This window comes from Malaclemys terrapin, chromosome 6 (genome assembly GCF_027887155.1).
Source record: "Malaclemys terrapin pileata isolate rMalTer1 chromosome 6, rMalTer1.hap1, whole genome shotgun sequence".
NCBI lineage: Eukaryota > Metazoa > Chordata > Testudines > Emydidae > Malaclemys > Malaclemys terrapin.
This window is the reverse complement of record NC_071510.1, coordinates 104522405-104542891: the sequence shown is the minus strand read 5'-3', so window position 1 is coordinate 104542891 and position 20487 is coordinate 104522405. Positions and strand designations below refer to the sequence as shown.

Sequence of the window (20487 nt, the reverse complement as noted above, 5' to 3'; positions counted from 1 at the left end):
TGACAATGTCTCTTCAATATATTATCACACAGAATACCACTTACATCACAGCTGGTATGTTGCACACTCCATCATCTTTCTGGATTTCAAATTTTAGAACTTTTCTTAGAAGTCTTCTGGGCACATGGTGCGATACTTCTGTGCAACAGTTAAAGGATATTGGAAGTAGAGTAGCTGAAAGAATCAAAGGGAAAAAAAGTCTTCAACGTTGAAATGAATGGGACATTGTGTTGCCCATCTTGTCAAAGTTTAGTGAAAGATTGCAGTCTTTGAGATCAGTCAGTATTTCTTCCTCCTCGGTCTTATCACCACCTCCACCACCACTCCTTCAGGTATAGTGTTTCTTCCACTATCCCTGTGGATTTGTATTTTAAATACCGTCATCAGGAGATTTAATAAATAGCTTACACTTCTGGAGGGAGAACTCTGAAAGCAATTGTGATGCTGGTAAACCAAGGCTATAGGTGTTAGCTAAGAACTGACAAATTCATAGCTGGAAACCAAACCAGCTCACCTATTTGTTAGTTTTGTTCAAAATAGGTATTAGTCTTATAAGAATGTATTTAGTGTTTAGATTCTATGAAATGCTTGTAAATTGCTGCATGCGCTAATCTCACTTGTATGTCTGTATTCAACGCTACAAGGAAATATGTATGTTTTGCTTTATAACTTTGAAAAAATTTGCTCTGACCTTGTGAACCCAGGCACAGGAATCATCCCCCTGCCCATAGAGAAGGAATATCAAAATCAGATGGGCCATCAAGGAACATCACAATACAAAGGATTGGTTAATGGCCCTGTCCCACTTTGGAAATGCTATGTGCCAAGGTGGCAAGAGCCTGAGGACTGTCTGTGACTCCATAGTAAGACTGATATAGCTGTCCAGGAGTTCACTTTTTTTAGGGGGTAGGGTGAAATCTAATTATAGACCATACTACCAGTTTGGATGTCCATCCTGCTCTAGACAGTCTGCCCTGAGGTGTGACAGCAATCACTAATGGCTGTGTGTTTGGTCTGATTTTAAAACTGATCTTGCAGAGGCAAATCAGGATCAATACTTTCAGTCTTTGAAGCTGCCACTGCTCATACAGTTTCGAGGGCTTGAAGCCCCAGGAATGAAGCTTGTCTCTCAGCTCTGGAGCCACCTTCTGCAACTATCTCCTTATCTCTCTGCAGCCAGCTTCCCTGGCTGACAAACCACCTAAAGAGCCAGAAGAGGCTTGTTGATGGGAAGGGGAAGCATGTATTTTCCGCCCAAGAAGATATATCCTCGAATTATGACTCAGGGAGTACAGTACTGGGGTGAGCCTGTATGCCGCCCCCCCACCCCCCCACACCCTCCCCAGTATTTCCCTCTAATGGGGAGATTGAAGGGAGAAGGGGCACTGCAAAGTGTTCAGGGGAGTAAGTGGAGATCAGGGAACCCAGAGAGGACATGTAAAATGCCCCCATTATGGCCTGCTTGGACTTGGGAAATGTACTTCCCTTCCCCTCTCCTGGGGTCCCATTTATTCAATATCCTGCCAAAGTCTCTTTCTGCTCACCCACAAGGTTTAGGGTCCCACAGTCCTCCTTGGAACAGTGGCTTTAAATTCTGGCTTCCCTGGCTCATAATTCACCCTTCCAGTTTAGAGGTTGCACAGACCTCCTTCCTGGGCTGTGTTGGTTGACTTCTTTCCTCCAGCCACCGTCTCTGACTGGGCTTGAAGCTTCCTTTTGATTCCCCTGCACAGTCTAGTCAGTCTCTTAATTCTTCCCAGGAGGGTCTAATATCTCCAAACAGTGGTCTGTGCTGGCTGGCGGAGTGGAGTCTTGCCCTACCAGGCCTTTAAGGAACACTGATCAGGGATGGTTTTATACCTTCCATCTCCCACACACTGACTGCTCCCCAGGGCCATCTTCTTCTCTCTCAATTACTGCTTGTTATTTTCTGGCCTGCATCTACCTCCCTGGACACATGGAATGGGGTACCTGGCGTCTCACATGACTGCCTCTGGCCTTAAAGCAGGGGTGGGCAAACTACTGCCTGGGGGCCACATCTGGCCCTTCAGATGTTTTATTTCAGCTCTCAAGCTCCCGCCAGGGAGCGGGGTCCTGGGCTTGTCCTGCTCCGCACAGCTTCCAGAAGCAGTTGCATGTCCCGCTTCCGCACGCCGCCTCCGCAGCAGGGAACTGTGGCCAATGTGAACTGCAGGGGCGGCGCCTGTGGACGGGGCAGTGCACAGAGCCGCCTGGCCACACCTCCCTGTAGGAACTGGGGAGGGCAGGGGGAACAATTTCCATACCCAGATGTGGCCCTCGGGCCAAAAAGTTTGCCCATCCCTGCCTTAAAGGGACAGTACCCATTACAAGGCGGCATGCATGGCCTTCTAGCCTCCTTCACTCCATTCTCTCCACTAGATGATCACATATCTCCATTCCTCTACCTGTCTACCACCCCACAACATCACCACTTATCTGCTCTGTCATAACACCCACCCCTGTATTGCACTTCCCAATCCTATGCAGCCCCTATTTAAAATCCAATAAATTCTTCTGTGAAAAGAACTTTATTATGCACCAGTTACAGTTGTTGAGGGCAAAACACCCACATAAAAATAAGGCGATAACAAGCTGAGGGAAACTTCATCTTCACTTTTGGAAGGAACTTCCACCTCCAATAGGTAAACACACGTTAAAAACAACACGTCTAATTTACGTTACAATGCCAAACCTTAACTCTGCCCCTGTGCACACAACAGATCATACATGAACTAGTACAGTATGTAAATGTATGTTAATGTTGCTGAGGTCAGTGTTAAGGTTTCGCATTAGAATGTGATTTAGTTGAAAGTGTTGTGTATTTATCTGTTGGGGATATAACAGGAATTTCTTATGGACATGTAGAATCTGTCAATGAAAGTGCTCACTGAGTGTTTGTTAAAATACAATAAAAAATGTCCTCAATCATTTTCTTGCTCTTTGGATGTGTGAGTGTATTTTACCCTCAAGGAAGGATAATGATAACAGATTATACCATACACTTATACTGAATATACTACTACACGGAGCAGAGACTTGGCCAATGACAGTGGCTAATAAAAAGACAATGGAGGCTGCCCATCACAGATGGCTGAGGAAGATACTACACAGTTCATGAAAAGACAAAACAACAAATTCAAGAATAAGGGAGCTGACAGCAGGGACGCCATTTCAGGTGTTTTCGGTGGTGGTGGGGGGCAACTTTAACCATTATTCCAGGGGCTACTTAGGAACCTGAAAACTCTAGGGTTTCTTCTTTTTTTTTTTTTAGGATAACAACTTAGAAGTTAGTTGACAGGAGCACTGTATCTAATTCCTCTAGTAAGAAAGAAAACTATATATACAAACACCAAATAAAGCCACATTTTAAGTTTATATGTAAATCTGGAACAATCAGGAGATAATACAGCAAGATATTCCCAATCCCAAGCCTTGAGGTATCCGCTTTGGAGCCTTAACACAGAATCAGAAACACAAGTTTGGTACTTTGTATACTATCTTTAGTAGAGATAAATAAAATAAACAAAATCTGCTTCCCCTGTCAATTATTATTGTTTATCAAATGTCTTATGTTCCAAATTGTGAAGAGGAGAATGAGACAGCTTGAAGCTCCAACCACTAGTGGACATGACGGCTCTGGACCAGAAGGGTTTGTCTAAGACCCACTTAGCTGCACCTGGCCCCCTACTCTTCTTCAGCACCCACTCCCTCAGGATCCTTGCCCCAGGGACTGTTCCCCCTCAGCTGCTCCTCTCACACTCACTACCCCTTCCCTCAGGGGACAACTCTATGCCCTCACCTCTCCCTTCTCCTGGAGATTGATTCCCCTTTCCCACCCCACTGTCCCCCCCGCCCCCCCAGGCTCCAACACACACCTCCCACAATGCTCCCCCTCTCCTTCCCACCGTCACCACGGAGAACCCTGTGCTCCTTCTGCTTCTCCTACCACCCATGGGGAACCCTCTGCTTCTTCCCCCAACTATCACCACGGGGTACCCTATGCTCCTCCCAGCACCATTGGGTTAATCTGAGTGGGAATGCTGAATTGAAGATTTAGGGTTAGATCAGGGATCGGCAACCTTTGGCACGTGGCCCGCCAGGGTAAGCACGCTGGCGGGCCGGGCCGGTTTGTTTACCTGCCGTGTCCGCAGGTTTGGCCGATCGCTGCTCCCACTGGCCGCGGTTCGCCACTCCAGGCCAATGGGGGCGTCAGGAAGCGGCGCGGGTCGAGGGATGTGCTGGCCGCCGCTTCCTTCAGCCCCCATTGGCCAGGGACAGTGAACCGCAGCCAGTGGGAGCCATGATTGGCCGAACCTGAGGACACGGCAGGTAAACAAACCGGCCCAGCCCACCAGGGTGCTTACCCTGGCGGGCTGTGTGCCAAAGGTTGCCGATCCCTGGGTGATTCCTCTGCTCCATCAGTGGAGCTACACTGACTTACACCAGCTAAGGATCTAGCCCTTGAACTATTGGGGTCACACTGTGGCTTCTGCATCCCATGGTCTATACTGGTTCAGAAGAAGCCCTAGGAGGAATTCTGATGGATTCCTCCTGATGTGGTGGGGAGGAGCATAGTGGTGCAGTAGCAACACTCCCTTGAAAGGATGCAATGCACACTCCTTCCCTTCCAAGGTTTGTTGGACCGCGAGAGTAAGGCCAAGACGTTGTCCTCATTCCACCCCTATCGGATGGCTAGTTGTTATCCTTATAAGAAGCACATGGGATCTTTTTCAGGGGAAAAGGCAATACGCCATATTTATTGGAAATACAATTAGCATATGCATTCAATCACACACACTCCCGCCAGTTGATGTTATAGTTACCAGTCTAGAGTCCGGATCAATCTAGTGGCCAGCTAGGTTGATCATGGGTAGGTAGGAGCTGGGTTCTGTTGGTTGCGACACGCTGGTCCAGGGAATCCTAGCAGGATGAATCCAAAGTTTCATGGTAAGGCACCCTGTTTATATAGTGAAATAGTGATTTGATTTTATTGGGACCAATGAGTTTTGCACCATCATGCTGTCATCAACTGTTGTTTGACAAGTGCTTGTTTTCTTAAATTGTCCTTCTTATTCTTTATTTTGTTCTTTTAAGTCTCTTAGGGCGTTTCCCCACGCTGGTTCTGATCACAGCTATTTTGTCCCCATTGATAGGTGCCTGTCTCATCTTTAGGGTTGTCAATCTGCCCTCCTCTAACATTTCAATAGGGGCGTGTTGCAACCTCCTGGTGCCCTTGCGTCTGTCTTCGGTTCCTCCCTACAACATCTGGTCGGCGATGGCCTTCACACTTATTTTTTAAACACACACATTCCTCATTCACACACAAAACAGAATGGTTTTACACGGACCATTTGAACAGGAACATCAAATTGCAATGCAAGAGAACAACCACCATTGCCTTCTTTTATTTATTTAAAAATGCTAAACCTACAACTAAAAGGTCTGTCACTGCCTTGAAATCAGCACAGACACAGATTCTGGCTGATGCATCTCTACCAATGGCCCATTAGGCCATTCCTTTCTGCTTTCAGAAAGGGTGACTGGCAGGATATGGTTAAATTGTACACCAATACATGTTACATTATTATTCTTTATCCTTCATTCTAAATTATACAAAATACAAACATAAAATCCTACTGGCGGGACTGTGTGTGTGTGTGATTGAATACATATGCTAATTGTTGTATTTCCAATAAATGTGGCACATTGCCTTTTCCCCTGAAAAAGATCCCATGTACTTCTTATAAACATAACAACTAGCTATCTTTTCCCTTTTACTAACATTGCACACCCGTCAGTAAACCAGATGTGCTTTTCTTGACCCATGGTACCTAATTCTTCCAGTGAGGGTGCCTCTACCAAGGCAATTCTTTGCTCCAGAGTCACCTCTGGACCTTCATGTCGGTTCTCATTTTTAATTAGGGCATGTGTTAGCATGTCCGGCTTGGACACCGTTTCTGTGGTCACCCCTCTGTTAACTAAAATAAGCATCCATTGAGCCATTCGGGTGTTTGAGACTTTACCTCCCATTAATCTCCCTGACAAAATGTACTGGAGAGGAGTGTGGGTGCTTTGGATAGAAATAGGGCCCATTCTTGTGAGTTGCTCAAAAGATTGTACTGCCCAGTTGGCTGCTAGCCACTCACATTTACAGGGATCGAAATTTATTTCTGCTCATTGTAACTTCCCAGATTCATATGCTACTGGCACTAGTTTTCCCTTTTCATTATTTTGTAATAGTGTGGCAGCCAAGGCCATGTTATTAGCTGCCAAACGAATAACAAAAAGGCTGTGATTCATCAGGGAAACACAGAGCTGGGGCTGTGAGAGTCTTCTGTTTTAGCAGGGTTAAAGCAGAGTACTACTCTTTTCCCTATTCCCATTTTGTCTTTTTTTTTTTTTTTTTTTAAGCAGTTTCCACAGTGGGTGAGTTATTTCAGCGTATTTATAAATGTGTGGTCTAAGAAAATTGAATTCTCCTAGCAGTACTTTTAAAGAGTGGGTGTCGGTAGGGGCCGGCATTTCTACTAGTGCCCTTACTTTCATCTGATTTACCTGTCTCCCTTCTTGTCCAGCGACTATGCCAAGGTATGTAACCTGAAGTAGCACGAACTGAGCCTTGTCTAAGGCTACTTTGAACCTCGTTTTCTGAATTCGTGCCAAAACTTTTTCCATTAGTGTTGAGTTTGAGCCTCAGTTCCCCCAAATATCAAAATGTCATCTACATATGAAAACACAAAAGGCCTTTCTTGTGGACTCAACTGGTCTAGCATATCCCATAACATGCTGATGGGCAGTAGCTGGGCTGTTGTGATATCACTGGGGCAACTGACAAAAGGTTCATTGTTGCTCCGTTATTGTAAAGGCAAACCGATCTTGTGAGTCCGCATGCAGGGGTATGGCAAAGAAACAGTTGGCCACATCAATAACTGAGAAATATTTAGATGTGGCTTGTACTTTTTGTATGACCTGTGTCATATCAGTCACAATAGGGCCCATAGGAAAGGTGCCCTTATTGATTCTTCTATAATCAATTGTTAAATGCCAGGACTGACCGTCTGCCTTTAGCACTGGCCATACAGGGGAGTTAAAGGGTGAATTTGTTAGTGGTATTATTTAAAAACAAAACAAACACCAATTTATTTTAAACCTACAAAAGAGTTTTACAAGCCAGGAGTATTGGTTTAGGTTCTAAACACTCCACATATTTACACAATCTATTTATACACAGCTGTACATAGATTACATTTGTATACATTTGGGGACAGTTAAGTTCCAATAGAAACCCCTTATGTTCTTTTAGCAAATTTGACTAAACTGTTCATAGTCAAATGATTTAAATCAGATTGTTTTTTTCCCTGGCTTATGTACAGGCATTCCTTTGGAAAAGGCCCTGTGACATTGCACTCTATATGATTTTATGAAAATATGCTAATGAGTATGAATATAATGTAACTGGAATATCCTTCATGCAAAAGATCTCTTGAAAGGTATCATTACAAAGCTTATAATCTACTGAGTGTGGTCATCCTATTTGTATAAATGTATCACCCTTGTATCTGAAACTAGAAATATGAAATAACTCTGAGGGCCTATTGTAATTATGCAAAGTGTGGGCCATTATTGGTAGGTTGGAATCTTGATGGCTCCCATTAACCAGGACAATTGTCTATAATGGCTCTGTTTTACTTGCAAGTCTTCCTGTGCTGGCAAGTGGGTAATGAAGTCTTACAGTGATATGTGATCATGTCACCTGAACTGGAATCCATCTTTAACCTGGTGCTTTTCCATTGAGAAGGAGGGGGTGGGACCAGAGAGGGACAAAGGGTTCCCACCTTATGCAAAAGATATATAAGTGGGTGGAACAGAACAAAGCAGGCAGCCATCATGAGAAATCCCCTAGCTACCACTTGAGCTGGAACAAGGGCTGTACCAGGGGAAAGGATTGTGCCCAGACTAGGAAGGCGTCCAGTCTGTGAAAGAAACTTATCAAAACATCTCTGAGGGTAAGATTTTATCTGTATTCAGTTTTATTACTGTATTAGGCTTAGATTTGCGTGTTTTATTTTATTTTACTTGGTAATTCACTTTGTTCTGTCTGCTATTACTTGGAACCACTTAAATCCTACTTTCGGTATTTAATAAAATCACTTTTTACTTATTAATTAACCCAGAGTATGTATTAATACCTGGGAGGGGCAAACAGCTGTGCATACCTCTCTATCAGTGTTATAGACAGCAAACAATTTATGAGGTTATACAGGGTAAAACAGATTTATTTGGGGTTTAGACCCCATTGGGAGTCGGGCACCTGAGTGTTAAAGACAGGAACACTTGCGTAAGCTGCTTTCAGTTAAGTCTGCAGCTTTGGGGCACGTGGTTCAGACCCTGGGTCTGTGCTGGAGCAGACTGGTGTGTCTGGCTCAACAAGGCAGGAGTCCCAGGCTGGCAGGGAAAGCAGGGGCAGAAGTAGTCTTGGAACATCAGTTGGCATCTCCCAAGGGGGTTTCTGTGATCCAACCCGTCACAGGCCCATTCCCTTCAGAATGACTGCAAAGAAACCAAGAATTCTTTTCCTATAATACTTTTCCTTTTTAACATTTTTACAAAGTTTAACTGCTTAATTCCTTCCAGCCTCTGCAGGGTTAACTTTTTTTCCTTAAATCACTTGCTTATTTTTCACAAAGACACCTCCATCAGCCTTGATATCACCATTCCGAGTATTGTGCCAGGGATCTGAAATCCCCAGGCCTGTACTCACTGCTTCCCTTACTCCTGCCACTATACCCCTCAGGGCTCCCAGCATGTTTTCCAACTTAAATAACGTTATTTGTTGCCTGCACTGCTTGTCTGGGCTTGATCCTGCTTTCCTCGCTGAACCGTCCCTTTTCATGGACACAGGTTTTGTTCCACTACCAATTTAGCAAGGAGGGTGGCCTCCTTAACTAGCCCCCACACTTCCCAGTCCCTTTTCCTAAACCTTTTTCTTTAAATTGTGAAATCACAACAATATCCCACACTCCTATATCCTTCAGAGTGAGATCCTACAGAAATCTACTCCTTATTTGCCCACGCTTGTGCTGGGTCTTACAAAACACAAAAAGTCTACACCCACTAAAAACTCTGCCTGACAGAGCAGGAGGTGGGGAATGCTAAGCCCCCTACCTTTTGGGCTCTATCCGGATACGACCGAGGATATATTCACCTATGCAATTTTCCCCTGACAGACGGGTAGGAACAAGGACTCTGATCCTCCCCCTTATGGCCCAGCACCTCTACGACCAGGGGTATATATACTTAGACAGTTTGTACAAACAGTTTATATCTGTATAGTTTTCCCTGACAGATGATTCGGAGCGAGGACTCTAATTCTCCCCTTATTGCCCGGCACCTCTACGACCAGGAGTGTGCACACCTGAATGATCAATCACTTGATACGGATGGGATACCTTTTAGTAGTATTTAGCAGTATTTGCAACAATCACAGTGCACGTCTTCCCCTTTTTGCAATTCTCCACCAAAAATGTTATGATTAAAGAAGCACACGGGCTCTTTTTCAGGGGAAAAGGCAATATAGTGCAGTGGCTGCACTAGCAGAGAGACTTGTGCCCTCTTCTTCGTGAACCCAGGCAGGACCTGCCACAGACTTGCCCTTAAGCGTGATTTTTGGTTCAGCCTAATCCAACAGTTGCTAAAAGAAAAGAAAACTGAAGTTTGGCCTGGCCTTTTTCATTCCTACAGGCATTCCTCCCCAGGGCCGCCCAGAGGATTCAGGGGGCCTGGGGCAAAGCAATTTTGGGGGCCCCTTCCATAAAAAAAAGTTGCAATACTATAGAATACTATATTCTCGTGGGGGCCCCTGTGGGGCCCGGGGCAAATTGCCCCACTTGCCCCCCCCGGGCGGCCCTGCTCTCCCTCCTCCCCCTACCATGTTTTGCCTGCCTCTGTCGCTGTCAGCAGCACAGACAGCAATCCATTCCATTACTGCTTCATGCAGGCCAGGATTTAGACTCAGTATGGTAACACTGCCACAAGCTGTATTCCTCAACCAGCAACTAGAGCTAGTGGCTGTGTGGGACTAGCAGCTGCAGTGGCAAATCCCCAGCTTCTTGCCTCCTCTCTGTCATGAGGGACATTGCCCTGTTGGTGTCATTATTTCTACAGATTATATTATCCATGTTGATCCTTCCTCTTGCTTGGGGACTTTCACCAAGGAGACATCACCTGTTTGTTAGAGGCTTTGTTCCCTTTATTTATAAAGAGCTGAATCATCCAATCATGCAGAAGAATCCCCAGAGGGCTATCCAAGAAATTTCATGCAATTCCCCACCATACAGAGCTCCTAACTTATGATGACAGACCCAGGGAGGAGCAAGGAGCCCTTCAACCACATCTACATCCCCAAATTTGCTGGGAAATCCCAGGATTTTGAATCATCTAGTTACAAAGCAATATTTCCAGAGGGAAAAGAGCCAATACGCCAGGCCGGACTGCACCAGCTTCCATGGCCGGAGCTGTGGGGGGGGGATTTAAAGGGCTTGGAGCTCCGCGGTGGCCAGAGCCCCGGGCCCTTTAATTTGCCCCTGAGCCCCGGGGGCTCCAGCCACCTCTGCAGCTGGGAGCCCTGGGTTGATTTAAAGGCCCTGGGGCTCCCAGCCACAGCCAGTGCCCCAGGGCCTTTAAATCTTGAGAAGCCCCGCCTCTTCTGGTTGAGGCCACGCCTCTTCTAGGTGAGGCCATGCCCCCATAGGAGTCCGGCAGTACCGGTAAGTCCTGTAAGTTACTTTCACCCCTGAATATTTCCTGGCCTTTCCCATGGCAGCAAAACCCACTGAGATGCTGTGCCATTGGCTTCAAGCCAGTCAATACCTGTGGTCAGTTTTCACTCATCTCTGACGGGAGCTGAAAGCCATTTAGGGAGGATTTTTTGTTCTGAAGTCGTGCTGGAATTTCCAACTGGAATTCTGCACATTTTCCAGGGGATAAGATCAAAGGAAGAAGCAATAGCTTCCCAGCTCTGGCCACCCTCCAACTGCTGTCAAGAAGCCACATTTCTAGGTGGGCCATGTGATGAAGGAGGAGGAAGATAAGTACAAATGAAGGGGTGAGGGTAAGGGACAGGAAGGAGGAAACTAAGCAGGAGGTCAAAATATGAAAGCAAAGGAAGAGGAAAAAACCCACATCTCCCTCTACCCTCTGGTTGGACCCTGGAAGATCTCCCTGCATGACCCCAGTAAAGCCACAGGAGTGGGAACCCAAACCCCCATTTACTTTAAACACGTAACCTCTAATCTACCTCTTTTTGCAGATCTCACTTCCTTATGTGATTGAGCTACTCTTTTCCCAGGCAAGCATTTCCACATGTGATAAGTTTGAGTTCAAAGGTCACTTTAAAATGTTTGCTTTAGAAAAGTGATTTAATTTTTGCAGTGCCCCAAATGTGCTAAAGTTCTTGCAAACACATATGAGACTCATCCCTGCCCTGCGGAGGTTACAATCTGATCCTGCAAACACTACTGAGTATGACTTACTATGGGACAATGAGACTATAAACATCAGTAAGCACTCCATTTGGTACAAGTAGGTGTTTGCATGATCTACTTGCATCATTACAATTAACTCAGTTGATTAAGTATCAGGGGGTAGCAGTGTTAGTCTGTATCTACAAAAACAACAAGGAGTCTGGTGGCATCTTAAAGCCTAACAGATTTATTTGGGCATAAGCTTTCGTGGGTAAAAACCTCACTTCTTCAGATGCATAGAGTGAAAGTTACAGTGGCTGGCTCATTACAGAAGCAGCTTTTCCTCTCCTGGAATTGACACCTCCCCATCTATTATTAGGAGTGGACTACATCCACCCTGATTGAATTGGCCCTGTCAACACTGGTTCTCCACTTGTGAAGTAACTCCCTGCTCTCCATGTGTCAGTATATAATGCCTGCATCTGTAACTTTCACTCTATGCATCTGAAGAAGTGAGGTTTTTACCCACGAAAGCTTATGCCCAAATAAATCTGTTAGTCTTTAAGGTGCCACCAGACTCCTTGTTGTTTCAGTTGATTAAGTGTTTGCAGGATCTGGTCCTAATTTAAAAACATACAGGATCACGTAAGTAATTTCTACTTTGAAATATAATTCTCCTCCCTTGCCCTTTCTTATATTGCCCATTCATGTTTATTATCATTTGCTTAACTTTAGTTGCTTAACTCACTCACATTGCTTTACAACTGGCAGTTTGGTGGTAAGCCTTTACCATTTATTTTTAACCCTTCCTTATTTTCAATATATTTGAGGTTCTTATTTTCTACAAGTTTTTTTAAACTTTTTTCTTTTTTGTATCTTAATTAAAAATTAAATTATTGTTCCAACCCTTTACCATTTATCATGCATTTGCTAATCCTTAGCAAGTAATAGTCCCCCAAACTTCTCTTCCTTTGGCTGGGGCAGTACAACCAGTGTCCTAAGTCGCACCCCAGAATACCCAAAAGACACAACCAGCACTTCTTCAACCTGAAATGCAATAAACCAAATCTGAATCCACTACCTTTGATATACTTTGGAGACTCCTTATCCATGAGAATGCCTTGATTCATGAGAACGCACAAGGATTATTTTGGCCACCAGAGGGCTCTCGTGTATTCCACTGAACAGAGGTCAAATATAAGGAAAACCACAAAGAAAAGAAACCCACATAAAATTGAATATTAAGAGCCAGGTCTTATTCTTACATCTGTGCCACACCACTGGAGTAAATGGGGTGTAGCGGAGACAGAATTTGGCTCAAAGCCTATAAAACTCCTTTTGTATTCTCTAGTTCCAAAATGGGCTAGTATGTTTGCTAGACTTTAAGGAAATTTGCCTTTAATTATTGTTTTGTTGTTAAATGCAGAGTGTGTTTGTCTTAGTCACCTAATTATTTGTCTCATACATACTGATCCATCTGATATACAGAATAAAAGAACAAGTTTAAGAAAACTCCCTCTATGCCCTTATTTGAACACACTACCCCCTAGCGTGGAAGCACGTGCATGCCCAGCAAGTACACCCAGATTACAGCTCACACAAGCCTGTGCCGTCCAACAGGTGCAGAGGCCATTTTGGCAGGGTAGAATTTTAAGGCACATTTTACTCACTTGTGGCATGATCCTGCAAGGTGCTGAGGGCTTCTCTATACACAGTTAATGCACAGCAAGCCAGGGTATAAATCTGCAATGCCCTAGCTTGCTGGGCACTAATTGGCTGTCTGAGCCTGCTACCAGGCACTAAAAGTTCTGTAGTGTGGTTTGATGTACTACTGTTTGAAACTCTACTGTCGCTGAAGTCAATGGGAGTTGAAAACATTCCGTATTTCACAGGATCAGACTCTTGGATTTCCTCCTGAATTTGGTAAAGATTTTAACATCACAGAGTTTAACAAGATTATTTTGTAATATAAAATTACAAGGAAAACAATAAAATATTGACTATAAGGGCTAGAAAATTCAAACAAAGTATGTGGACCCAACTCATGTATGCACCTAGCATAGCTGTCAGTAAGCATGATGCAAAAATGGGAGATTTAATCTATTGTGCAATTTGCTACTGTTAAAATGTGAGAAGATGAAAATCAGTTTTTCCACCTGTTAGCTATAAAATCCTACTTAAACATGGCATCTGTCACACACAGTATACATGATTTTAGAAAGTGCTGGTTAAGTCTGCAAGTAAAGTGTCCTAGAGACCCTCCTGCATGTGAGTAACTTCAATCAGATGAATTGTCCCAGTTGTTCTGAAGTGCAGTTAAAATGGTAACATTTATTGTGGCAAATACCTTGTTGTACTGATCCTTTCTAAAGACCTGGCGTTTCCTTGTTTAAACCATTTACAAAAAGTTTCCCAGTCTAAATATCCAACTGCCCTTAATTTTACAAATGGTAATTAGCTAAAACAGAGTGAAATCCTACCCCCAATGAAGTCAAGGGGAGTTTTGCCACTGATGTCAGTGGAGTCAGGATGTCATGCTTAAAGTTCTCCCAGTTTTCTGTATAGAAATTAAAACCAAAAGCAATAATCTCCAATTACTCACAGTGCTCTGGATATAAAACAGCTCCAATTCCACACAGAGACACTTCACCTTTTTTTTCTTTTTTTAAAGATAAACCTATTATAAATGTAGCAAATATATAATGTACAGGACGACTTACCCTCAGATGTTTGGACAATCACAAATGCAAGAGCAGCAAAGAGAGTGACTAGCTTCAAATCCATTTCTTCTGACTGCTGCAGCACTTACTGTAACAGACCAGGTTATAAATTACAGGAAACAAAGGTGATCCTATCTCCTGGACTGCAGTAAAAGAAACTAACTTTAAAGCCCCACCCTTCACAGATGCTGCAAGTGGGCTTGAGCCTGTGAGGTACTAAGCACTCTGGCCCCATCTAGCAAAACACTTCAACACACACTCAAAGTTTTATTGACTTTAACAGGGTTAAATTTAAGCATAGGCTTAAATACTTTACTGGATCAGGCCAGAGTATTTAGAATCTTGCAGGATCAAACCCACTTCTGTGTTCTTACTTCTCTATCTCTGTTATGGACCTGGCACCTGCCAGGGCTTTGGCATTAAAGGTGCTAAATAACTGTGGGTTAAGAAGAACCAAAGAATCAAAGTTTATCATTTCTTTATACAATTCACATGAGGGCCAAATTCTGTTGTCAGTAACAAACATGCAACTCCATTAAAGTAAATGGGCCAAATTCAGCTGTGACACAAACAAGCACAACTCCAAAGAAGTCATTGGAGTTGCACCAGTGCTGAATTTGCCCCATTTGTACGGGGAAATTTTGGCAAACCAGTGAAGTGCCTGAAACCACCATCACTTATTGCTAAAAGCAGCCAAGTCAGCAGGCCGTAAAGTGGCCATGCAGCAGGCTTAGCTTAACCAAGGCAGGAGGGGAGGGGGTTTTGGGTGCCACAAAAAGGACAGCTTGACCCAGTGTCCTGCCTGATAAGAATTGTGTTGAAGTTGCTGATACATGCATTTTAGGGGCCTCTAGGCTGCAAACTCTGGGGAAAAAAACAACACACCTGATTAATCAATATTCAGAAGGAAACCTCCTGCTTGACCACTGAAACTGCTTGCTTAACAAGGTTTCTTTAAGGGTATGTCTACACTACTAAATTAGGTCGATTTTATAGAAGTCGATCTTTAGAAAGCGATTTTATACAGTCGATCACGTATGTCCCCACTAAGAGCAGTAGGTTGGCGAAGTGCGTGCTCAATACTGTGGCTAGCATCGACTCATGTAGTGGTGCACTGTAGGTAGCTATCCCTCAGTCCCCACTGCCCATTGGAATTCTGGGTTAAGCTCCCAATGCCTGATGGGGCAAAAACATTGTCACGGGTGGTTTTGGGAATATGTCGTCAGTCTCCCCTCCCTCCCTCTGTGAAAGCAACGGCAAACAATCGTTTCGTGCCTTTTTTCCCTGGGTTACCCATGCAGACACCATAGCACAGCAAGCCTGGAGCCTGCTCAGCTCACCACTGCTGTTGTGAGCATTGTAAACACCTCGCGCATTATCCTGCAGTATGTGTGGAACCTGGCTAGGAGATGCCAGCACAAGGACAACTGTGAGGAGGACATGGACACAGACGTTCCTGAAAAGACGTGATGGGGCAATTGGGACATCATGGCGGCAGTGGGGCAGGCTGATACAGTGGAGTGCAGATTCTGGGCCCGGCAAACAAGCACAGACTGGTGGGACCACATAGCTTTGCAGGTATGGGATGATTCCCGTGGCTGCAAAACTTTCACATGTGTAAGGCCACTTTCATGGAACTGTGTAAGTTGCTTTTCCCCACCTTGAAGTGCAGGAGCAAGATGAGACCTGCCCTGACAGTTGAGAAGCGAGTGGTGATAGCCCTGTGGAAGCTTGCAATGCCTGACTGCTACTGGTCAGTTGGGAATCAATTCAGAGTGGGCAAATCTACTGTGGGGCAGCTGTGATCCAAGTAGCCAAGGCAATCAGTAACCTTCTGCTAGCAAGGGTAGTGACTCTGGGAAATGTGCAGGTCATAGTGGATGGCTTTGCTGCAAGGGGGTTCCCTAACTGTGGTGGAGCGATAGACAGAACGCATATCCCTATCTTGGCACCAGACCACCTTGCCAACCAGTACATAAACCGCAAGGGGTACTTCTCAATGGTGCTGCAAGCACTGGTGGATCACAAGGGACGTTTCACCGACCTCAACGTGGGATGGCCGGAAAAGGAGCATGGCACTCACATCTTTAGGAACTCCAGGCTGTTCGAACAGCTGCAAGAAGGGATTTACTTCCCAGACCAGAAAATAAACATTGGGGATGCTGAAATGCCAATAGTTATCCTTGGGGACCCAGCCTACCCCTTGCTCCCATGGCTCATGAAGCCATACACAGGCAGCCTGGACAGTAGTAAGGAGCAGTTCAACTATAGGCTGAGCAAGTGCAGAATGGTGGTAGAATGTGCTTTTGGACGTATAAAAGCTCACTGGTGCTGTTTGCTGATGGGGTTAGACCTCAGCGCAACCAATATTCCCATTGTTATTGCTGCTTGCTGTGTGCTCCATAATATCTATGAGAGTAAGGGAGAGACATTTATGGCAGGGTGGGAGGTTGAGGCAAATCACCTGGTGGCCAATTTTGAACAGCCAGACACCAGGGTGATTAGAAGAGCACAGCTAGGCGTGCTGCACATCAGAGAGGCTTTGAAAACCAGTTTCATGACTGGCCAGGCCACGGTGTGGGTTTCTCCTTGATGCAAAACCACGCCCTTTGTTGAATTTACTTCCCTATAAGCCAACCCCCCTCCCCCCCTTCAACCACAGCTGGCAAAGGAAATAAAGTCCCTATTGTTTTGAATCCATGCATTCTTTATTTATTTTTTTAAAAAGTGAGATCACCGACAAGATAGCCCGGGTGGGGTAGGGGAGGAGGGAAGGACAAGGCCACATTGCTTATTGTAGCCACACTACAAACTAAAGCTGTTTGAATGACAGCCTTCTGTTGCTTGGGCCATCCTCTGGAGTGGAGTGGCTGGATGCCCAGAGCCTCCCCCTCCCACCTTCTTGAATGTCTGGGTGAGCAGGATATGGAACTTGGCGAGGAAGATAGGCAGTTATACAATGGATGCAGCGGCAGTCTGTGCTCTTGTTGCCTTTCCTGCAGCTCCAACAGATGCCTGAGCATGTCTGTTAGCTCCCCCATTAGCCTCAGCATCTCCTCCTGTGTGTTCTGATCATGCTCACTGAATGCTTTCCTGGCCTCTGCCACTGAATGCCTCCATGCATTCAGCTGTGCCTATCAGTGTGGGAGGACTGCATGAGCTCTGAAAACATGTTATTGCGAGTGCATTTTTTTCCACCTTCTAATCTGCAATAACCTCAGGGGCTTCTTCCACCTTCATAACATCTGGGAATAGTTTCAAACTGCAGCGCCCTCCTTTCCCATAGCAAGCAATACCGGTTGGGTTTGCTGTTTAAAAGGAGGGGGCTGTGGTTTTGAGTTGGATGTGCAGCACACCCCTTCCCCCCACTCTGTGGCTATTCTCTGGGATGATCCCTTTTAGCCAAGCGCAAACAGCCCAGCATGAACGGGGTCCTTTTCCTGTTCCCTTACAAAAATTCCCCTATTTCAACCAGGTGACCATGAATGATATCACTCTCCTGAGGCTGAGACAGAAAGATAAAGACCAAATGTTGCATGAATGTGACCATAACCCAGGACCATTCACTGCCATTTGTGCTGCAATGATTCCAGACTACTTGCTACTGGCTTGGCGTGGTAAAGTGTCCTACTGGGGAGGATGAAATAAGGCAGCCCTCCCCAGAAACCTTCTGCAAAGGCTTTCAGAGTACCTCCAGAAGAACTTCATGGAGATGTCCCTGGAGGATTCCTGCTCCACCCCCAGACACGTTAACAGACTTTTCCAGTATCTGTACTGGCCCCGAATGCATCCAATCTTCAGGGCAAATCAAACATTAAACACAATTGCTTTTAACCCCAGTAGTAAAGTCACAAATGTGCACTCAACAGAGGTGCCTTCTCTGCCTTTAGGGTCTGGGAACCCGCCTTGGGAGGGTATTGGCTCCAGGGTGATGAAAAGGTCCTGGCTGCCAGGGAGAACAGATTCTCTGCTTGCCTGTTGCATATTCTCCTCCTCTTCCTCATCCACAAAATCCTCCTCCATGTTGCGTGAGACTTCCCCCCTGGCAGGTATTGGCAAACAAACGAAGTTATGTTCATAAAGTAAATCATAATCCTTATGAGAATAAAAGTTTGTCATATTGTAGCAATTAGGGGATGTGATTTTGAATTTCATGTACCCAAATTTAAATATAGTCAGTTAAAAGTGTCTTATACTTTGTATTCTATTGTAACACCTGTGACCCTTGGAATGGATTTAACTGCTTTACAAACATTGTTTGTACACCCTGATTTACAGAACCAGCTATATACTGCAAAACAGGAAGGGCTCAGAGTCATGGTTACCATGCATCATAATGCCAATGAAATTAAATGGGTATTTGCAAGAATTGGCCAAGACCTGTCATACCACTGGTGGGAAGTGTTATTGGGATGGTCCCCCACTGGCACAGGCATCCTGAATTTGGCCCTATACCCCCATCATGGTAATCTTGGGGCACCAAATAGTAGTGGTTTTTGTTACCAGCCTAATGACATGCTGGACCTGGCACAAAATCTGGCAATTGCAAGTCCCCCGACAGATAAATCAGTGGTTACTGCCACCGACACTCGTACCCCTGGGAAAGGAACATATTGAACTTGTCGCCTCTCCCTTAAATGGGAAAAGAGGCTAAAACAATCGCTTGTCAATTACTATGCTGGTGTGCTGAGTATGGGATGCCAACAAGAAGATCATTTGCTCGGTCTCGGCTGAGAGCCTTGAGCTTTTGTTGGATCTCAACTCAGGTGCATCTAGAAAAGGTGTGGCAGTGACCATGTAAAGGCCCCCTTGTATGAAAAGTGACCTTTAAGGAGAGGATCTGTACAGGGAAATTTTGGCAAACCAGTAAAGTGCCTGAAACCACTATCACTTATTGCTAAAAGCAGCCAAGTCAGCAGGCCGTAGAGTGGCCAAGCAGCAGGCTTAGCTTAACCAAGGCAGGAGGTGAGGGGGTTTTGGGTGCCACAGAAAGGGCAGCTTGACCCCACCCCATCCTTCCTGATAAGAATTGTGTTGACGTTGTTGATACATGCATTTTAGGGGCCTCAAGGCTGCAAACTCTGGAAAAAAAACACCACACCTGGTTAATCAATAATCAGAAGGAAACTGCTCGCTTAAAGAAACCTTGTTAAGTGACATGTCATTGTATTACTTAATTTATAAATAAGGGGGAAAGTTTGAGGTAGCTGAATGGGTCTCTCCCTCTGGATGCATTTTGTGTTCCCCACCGGCAGACGGGCTGTGACTCGACAGCCACACTCAGCTTCAGTAATTATCGAGGATTGGGGGTGTTTTACTAACCTATTGTGGACATCTGTAAGTGCTTGAGACGAAGTAAAGTTTAGCTTTAAGTGAAAGCACTCTTGTGTTGTCCTGTTTGTGCCAGCCATCTATCGGTCGGATGGACGTGTCTCCCCTGATTTATTTCTTGACACCATCTCTCACAGAGTAAGAGTTACCAAGAGTTTTGGGTTGAAAGAACCCCAGGTAACACATGGACTTCCAAGAGGTTGCATGGCCATAAGTGAGGGCAGAATTGGACTGCCCCATTTCACCCTACCTCTTACTGCCTTTCTGAACTGTTAATAACAGCAGTAACTAAACTGAAGACCAAAGTTACACTGTAGGAGCATGTCTTCTCTGCCACCATAGAACCAGAGCATCCTGGGTGAAGTTATACCTCTGACATCACTCTGTTCACATTCCCTGCACTCTTATTTCTGAACCAAATATAACATTTCCATTTGGTGGGGGACCTAGGGGTGGGGGAGGAGAATATTTTGCGGCAGCACTAGAACATTCAATCTGAACAAAAAGTGTGTGTGTGTGGGGGGGTTGTTTGTTTTTTGGTCAATCACTTCAAGCTAAATTGGGAGACTAGTTGCTTTCCATATTTCTGTGGGTTGCATGAGAGAAGGCCCTTTCCTGATGCTTGCACATAGAGGAAGTATTTGTCTACAGGAAACTTCTCCTGATCTAACTTTCTACCATTTCTGGTGCACAAAATGTTGGGACAAATAATTTTAAACAGTTCATGCTTAATCACCACTTGTGCAAAATGATATTACTGCACAAGAAGGAGAGCAGTGGTTCACTTGCTCAAGAAAAATGCTTCCTTTCCCCCTTGCAATTAGAAGTTGCCTACTTACCCCTCCCTCTCAGGTCTTTCTTGAAACTTAAATTGAACAAGAACAACTAAATTTAATAAGATTCTTATACGGTGCCCATCAATGGTCAACAAAAACAGGTAATTGTGAAAAAAC

At 44.9% G+C, this 20487-nt stretch overlaps 1 long non-coding RNA gene across 1 annotated transcript; it reads right to left on the bottom strand.

The window, feature by feature from the left end:
• Nucleotides 1–84: 84 nt before the first annotated feature.
• Nucleotides 85–14379, bottom strand: LOC128839209 (uncharacterized). The gene is made up of 3 exons (XR_008445384.1): nt 14204–14379; nt 4845–4941; nt 85–174 (listed from the first exon to the last, which is right to left on the bottom strand). It is a non-coding gene; the product is annotated as an uncharacterized LOC128839209 (long non-coding RNA).
• Nucleotides 14380–20487: the final 6108 nt, after the last annotated feature.